Source organism: Mirounga angustirostris, unplaced genomic scaffold, assembly GCF_029215605.1.
Source record: "Mirounga angustirostris isolate CCGP_5_RB_7025 unplaced genomic scaffold, mMirAng1.0.hap1 SCAF_15, whole genome shotgun sequence".
Classification (NCBI taxonomy): Eukaryota; Metazoa; Chordata; class Mammalia; order Carnivora; family Phocidae; genus Mirounga; species Mirounga angustirostris.
The window spans coordinates 56,227,629-56,234,523 of record NW_026991723.1 but is presented as its reverse complement, the minus strand read 5'-3'; the positions used below and the strand labels follow the sequence as shown (position 1 = coordinate 56,234,523).

The 6,895-nt window shown below is 40.9% G+C and overlaps 1 pseudogene; it reads right to left on the bottom strand.

Annotated features, from left to right (window-relative positions):
* Positions 1-338: 338 nt before the first annotated feature.
* On the bottom strand, positions 339-857 carry LOC123849709 (cyclin-dependent kinases regulatory subunit 2-like; annotated as a pseudogene).
* Between the last annotated feature and the right edge of the window lie 6,038 nt (positions 858-6,895).

The window sequence follows — 6,895 nt, the reverse complement described above, 5'->3', positions numbered from 1 at the left end:
GATTGTTTCTTTGGCCAATGGAGTCAGTCTCTATAGAAATTTCTGGTTTTCAAATGGATTCTTTGGTTGCCTAATGCAAATAGGTTTATATCTACGGTTCTTAGCCATGCTATTAAGATGCACTGGTATGGGATAATGAGTTTGATGTGCTGGTAATTAATAATAGTTAAAGTAATCTGGGACTGTGCAGCTGGAGATGGCAGAATTGGCAGCTGGGACTTCTTTGCCTCTCAGCCTCAGTGAAGGGAACAGGGCATGCAGTACGTTCTGCATTGAGGGCATTGTAGATAAAAGGTCTCAATCCTATATCTGCTTCAAGAAGTAAACTTTTTTTTTTTAATGCAACATACTAACTTTATTTAACAAAAGTAACAGGTAAAGTCAAACAGGCACTTATATTAAGAGAAAAACCCACTAGAAGAAATTTCATCTTAAACACCTTATAGTAACCTATTTGCAGTTGCATTTAACTGAGCTCTGTTGCTGTGAAGAATACAGCTCATGCACAGGTATGGATCAACAATTTGTACATTTTTCAAGTATTCACTGAATACTACCTTATATACACATATACATTAAATTTGAAAAAGATTTAATTGACGATCCCCAGATAGACCTCATTTTTGTTGCTCTTTTGGAAGAGGTCGTCTAAAGAGAAGAATATGTGGTTCTGGGTCATGAATCATGTAATGAACCCAGCCTAGACTCTGTTGGACACCAAGTCTCCTCCACTCCTCTTCAGACATCAGATGGGTTTTCGGGAGTTGTTTGGAAAGTTCTCAGGGTAACATGACATGCCAGTACTCGTCGTGCTCATTGAAGTACTTGTCCGAGTAGTAGACCTGCTTGTGGGCCATCCTGCGGGCGGGCGGGAGCGACGGGGCTCAAAGAGCGGGCGCTGCGGGCCACACGTCCTGGTCTGGCCAAAGCAACGACTTGACTCAAGAAGTAAACTTTAGTGAGTCTATCTTGTCACACTATGTAGAGTTCTGTATTTTTTATTCTTATTTTACAAAAGGCAGAGTATATCTAATAGGAGAGGAGCAAGCTTTGTTAAAAGAACAATACACACATATACACACACATCCATATCCATGGTTGCCAACTAATCTGGTAATTTGAATCTTTGTTGACACTTGATATTATGTAGATAAGGGGATAATCATCTCAGGGTCCAGTGCAGCATGGAATCTCATTCAATGAATAACAGACCAGCAAATAATAATTATAAATAAACTAAAGCATTCTTGCTGTCTTTCCTGAAAATGCAGGGCTTCTTAAAAATCCTACTTTTTCCTTCTCAAAGTATCTTCCCAACATGTAGCTGCTCCAAGTCTCTCTTCTCCCCCAGTACAAGCTACTGCCTTGGGGCTTTACCAGCTGAACCTACATAAAGTCGTTTATCTCTTCCTTCTCCCTTCTTTGCTCAGCTCTTCGTTATGTAGATCAACATAGCCTTTTGGACATTTTAATTTTCTTTCTTCCTCTGTTAGCTTGGTTTTGTGCAATGAAGTTCTAGGAATGGATCTGGAAGTTAAGGTAACTTCCTCCTTATATGGAACTGAGGAGTGGTTTGGGGAAGACCCTGGGGCTACTCATGCTTTTTTTTTTGGTCCCCTGTCAAATCAACTTTACGTGTATCCATTGTAGCAAATTTAAAATCTCAAATTCTTACCATCTCATGCTCTAATATGTGGGCTCCTCCTCCTGTCACGTGGTGTGAAAAAATTGATAAAGTGCATTTAAACATTATTTTTGAAACTATTATTAGGAAGGCTCAGTTACCCCAAAACCTATATAGTATATTCTAATACTAAAAGTCAATGGTTTGGCATGTTCTATTGTTTTGGATTGTTGATGCAAATGTTTTCCTCCCTGGGATGGATAGATAAAGCTTGTTGACATGGAGGCAGAGTGTGTGTGGGGGGATGTGAGAGAGAAATAGTTCCTTGGAGCCTTTAATCGAATGGAAAGGAATTCAGAAGATTGCTAAAGAATGATTATAGAGAAATAGGGGCAGAGTAGGGAGGAAGAATAACAATAGCTTTTGAAGGGCTAGAAAACAGAATCTTTTTCCTTATTTTGAAGCTGAAATGTACAGTCTATCAATATTAAAGATAAATCTGAAAGAAAGTCATGTGACATTTAAGAAATTGTGTTGAGCTCTCAAATCTTTGTTCTTATTTATTTATTTATTTATTTATTTTTAAAGATTTTATTTATTTATTTGAGACAGAGAGAATGAGAGAGACAGAGAGCGCATGAGAGGGGGGAGGGTCAGAGGGAGAAGCAGGCTCCCTGCCGAGCAGGGAGCCCGATGCGGGACTCGATCCAGGGACTCCAGGATCATGACCTGAGCCGAAGGCAGTCGCCTAACCAACTGAGCCACCCAGGTGCCCCTCTTTGTTCTTATTTATATGGCTGTTTTAGAAAAAAAATTTATTTATTTATTAGAGAGAGAGAGTGTGCACACACAAGCAGGGGGAGGGGCAGAGGGAGAGAGAGAGAGAAGTAGGCTCCCCACTGAGCAGGGAGCCCTACTTGGGGCTGGATTCCAGGACCCCAGGATCATGACCTGAGCCAAAGGCAGACGCTTAACCGACTAAGCCATGCAGGTGCCCTGAAATTTATATGGCTTTTTAATTTAAATCTTTATTAAACCCATTGTGATTGACTATGCTAATGAGTACCATCATCTTATTGGTAGTCTTGCTGTTGCTAATGATGAATAATTAAGTATGATTTTGTGCTGAATTTTACTGTTTGTTTGTTTTTTTTTTTAATATGGAGCCCAACGCAGGGGTTCAACTCACTACTGGATCAAGACCTGAGCTGAGATCAAGAGTCAGGTGCTCAGCTGACCAAGCCACCCAGGCATCCCTGAATTTTACTGTTTTGATTAATTTTTACTATAAAACATTTCAATCATATTTCAATCTTTTTTTCTTTTTTAGTTTTTTCAGTATCTTTTTTTTGAAAAGTGGTTTTAAAAGATGTTTTCAGGTAAAAGTTGGATAGTAGATTTCACTCATATCGCACAAAGTTTGTAAACAGCCAGGATCAGAATTTTATTCCCATGTCCCTCATAACCCACGTTCACAAATGTAGACTCAAAATTGGTTGAGACTAGAGTAATTAGGAACTGGCTACCTAGATTCATGCCATTTGGTCCTGATAGTCTAGTGCCTGTGGTTCTTAGGCTAAACTCACAGGGGTTGCCTGGAGATTACCATGATTTAGACGAAGAGGAGAGTTGGGCCAGTGAATATTTAAATCACCTGCTGAGAAATGCTGAGTCGTGGTTAAGATGAGTGAAAGATCGTATTTATGTCACACGTCTAACTTTTGCAAGGACATTGTTGAAGGTTATAGATCTTGTTCTCTCTCTCTTTTTATAGGAACACACTAAAAAAAAAAAACAAAAAACAAAAACACTAACCCAGGAGAAATGGACAAAAGATAAAATTTCCTTTTGGAGGCTGATGAAAATTGTCAGATTAGATGGGCTCTTTGGGAATCATTATTTCTTTTTTTTTTTTTTTTAAGATTTTATTTATTTATTTGAGAGAGAGAGAATGAGAGACAGAGAGCATGAGAGGGAGGAGGGTCAGAGGGAGAAGCAGACTCCCTGCCGAGCAGGGAGCCGGATGCGGGACTCGATCCCGGGACTCCAAGATCATGACCTGAGCCGAAGGCAGTCGCTTAACCAACTGAGCCACCCAGGCGTCCCGGGAATCATTATTTCTTATAATGCTCTGCGTATACCCAGAGAGCACAGGAAATCACATGTCAAGGTTACTCTGCTCAGCAGAAAATTTCCTTAATGTCAAATAATAATGAGTGAAATGAATGCAAGTGAGGTTTTGACCACCAACCCACCTCATTAGGACTGTCTGCGCTCCAGCTCTACTTTTCCTACCTTTTCTGGGCTGTGTAACTTTAGTTCAAAGGCCCCAGCTCTTTGACAGTGATGGTTGATGCTTTTCTGCTGAAATTCTATGGACTTAAGCAGACAGATTCAGGGTTGGTGCCTCCAGGTTAGAGCCCCCCACCCCCACCCCTAGTGGGCCTACCCCCCACATCCCCAAAGGCAAACTAGATTTCCCCTTGGGATTATGGAAAACCTGTTGTACCTAGAAAACCAACAGTGAGGGCTCTGCCATTTCAGTCAGAAATTCTGTCTTTACATTCAGAATGATCATGTCCCCTAGTTATGGTTTAGAAAGATAAACAGGCTCCCAGCCAAATAGGAAGAAAAATACTGTCCCAAATTCGTATGCAAAAACAGGGTGATTGGAGTGCCTCTAGGAGATAAACTGGGTCAGTTTTTACCAAGGAAAGTCATTAGTGTTTCCAGGTTATTTAATCTATATTCTTGTGGAAATGGAAGGGCACTCATATTTAGTAGGTGATTACTTTGTGCCAGGTGCTGTGCTAGATGCTTCATGTATGCATTTTAACCCATGGTCAACCCTAGCAGAGGGGTGTCATGGGTATCATTGTCCCCTTGCAGAATGAAGAAACTGAGGCTCAGAAGTTGTCACTTGCTCAGGAACTTCAGGTAGTAGAGTTAAAATTCTAACCACCTCTGACCTGAAAGCCTTATTCTCTTTCAAGAGGTTCTTTCTGAAAAAAAAAAAAAAAAAAAAAGTAAAAATTTCAAAATATACCACTGGTCACTTCGGTACTGCCTGGTGTCCTTCCAGAGCTGTCTGTTTAGCTGGGAACTAAATCTTTAGGTGACATTTGGAAAGTGGTGAGTCCCCTCACTGGAGTTATTGAAGGGGATGTTGGTGTTTTGGTGTGTTTTTTTCCCCTAATTTTTATTTAAATTCTAGTTAGTTAACATATAGTGTAATATTGTTTTCAGGAGTAGAATTTAGTGATTCACCACTTACATATAACCCCCAGTGCTCAACCCAAGTGCCCTCCTTAATAGCCATCATCCATCTAGTGAAGGGGACCTTGGTTAATCAAATGTTTATTCTGTTGAGGAAGGTATTTGTGCATCTCATGAGGCAGTATGTGCCAGTAGTGGTTTATGTATTACTGATGGGAAATTAAAAAAAAAAAACAAACCAACAGTTGCGTATTTTAATGCATATTAGAAAAATATTAACCAGAATATCAGCTTGTGATTGCATAGATATTGTTTAGACATAGCTGAAGAAAATAAATAAGCTTTTTTACAGAAACACATGAAGTAGATAATAGTGGCCCCAGATATTAAAAAAATTGTGATGGTAGCATGTGACTGATGATGTTTGGGAATCATCATAATTAGGAATGGCCAAATAATGTTAACTCTGAGGGACAGTGAGTCTAAGTAGCCTTTGGTAACTTTCCAGTTACCTAGAGATGATGTTCTACAAAATAGAATTCCTAACTAGCTCTGTCTGCTACCCAGCCCATTCTTGGGGCACCAAATTCCACTGTTGGCTCTTAGGAAAGCAGGGAATTCAAATTAATTTGAGCCTCAGACCTATCCAAAATCTAATTGTGCGGGAAAATGTAATACAACAAAAGTGAAAGAAAAGGATTTTTCGATGGCCCAATTTTCGGGATCCCTAGGATCAAAGTTATTATAAATAACCATATAAATGGAATCTCTATGCCAAGAAACTGTATCTCTTTTTAATTCATTTTAGGCAGTGACAGAAATTATTTGAACCCAGCTTCTAGTCCTGGCTCTATTACTAACCAGGTGTGTGATCTGGGGGAAGGGAGGGGGTTGTTCTTGAAGATACTTTCCCTTTCTAGTGCTTTGTGAAAGCAAGTCATACTTATGCTTCAGTGTGATTTGATGAGTTATCAGTTTTCAGAGAAGCCCTCTGATCTGAAAACAAACCAGGGACTCAGAGCTACATCTTGGGTAGCATCTGGGTAGGAGGCACCCAAGGAATATTTGAGTTAGGATTGGGTTAGGCAGTAAAGTTTAAATTTGGAGACAGGAACTTACATTTACTGAGCACTAAGTACATTCAAGGCACTTTGTATCCTACCTCACTGAATCCTCAAAATCCACTCTTATGGATAAGAAAATTGAGGCTAATGCAAATATTGAACCATTACATTGTATACCTGACACTAATACGTCAGTTATACTTCAATTAAAAAAAAAAAAGAAAAAAGAAAAAAAAAGAAGGAAAATTGAGGCTAAGTTTAAGAAACTTGTGTAACAGGGCGCCTGGGTGGCTCAGTCGGTTAAGTATCTGCCTTCAGCTCAGGTCATGATCTCAGGGTCGTGGAATCAAGTCCCATGTCGGGCTCCCTGCTCAGCGGGGAGTCTGCTTCTCCCTCTCCCTCTGCTGCTCCCCCTACTTGTGCTCTCTTTCTCTCTGTCAAATAAATAAATAAAATCTTAAAAAAAAAAGAAAGAAACTTGCGTAAGGTCACCCATCTCCTATATGGCAGACCTGAGACTGAATTGAAGTGTGGTGGGCCATAACCACTGTGCTTTATTGCCTCTGAAGATTTTAAATAGGCATGGGAGTGCAACCTGTAGAACTGCGTCCAGAGTCCTGCAAGTGTAGTGCAGGTGAGGAGAAGCAGTCAGCTGTGGAAGACCTTCCAAGCAGGCGGAAGGAGGTGACTGACAAGAATAGATGGGTCATGTTTTCCCTGGTAGACCTGCTGGATTTAAGCGTCCAGGGGCTCAGCACAGGCTTGGGGAACAAGTGCCTGTGCTCAGTCAAGCAGGCACAGGTAAGCAGACACCGGTGGCAGCAGGGGCAGGGGAGCCTGGGGATTCAGGGATGATGTGACCAGACAGCTGAGGTAAAGCCTAGATTGCAGGTGGCAGAGTCCCCAGCCCAGAGAACCGAGGGAGTCCACATCAGTCAGAGGCCTGCCCTGCTTGCTTCTCCAGGAGAAGTCTACAGGTAGGAGCGATTGG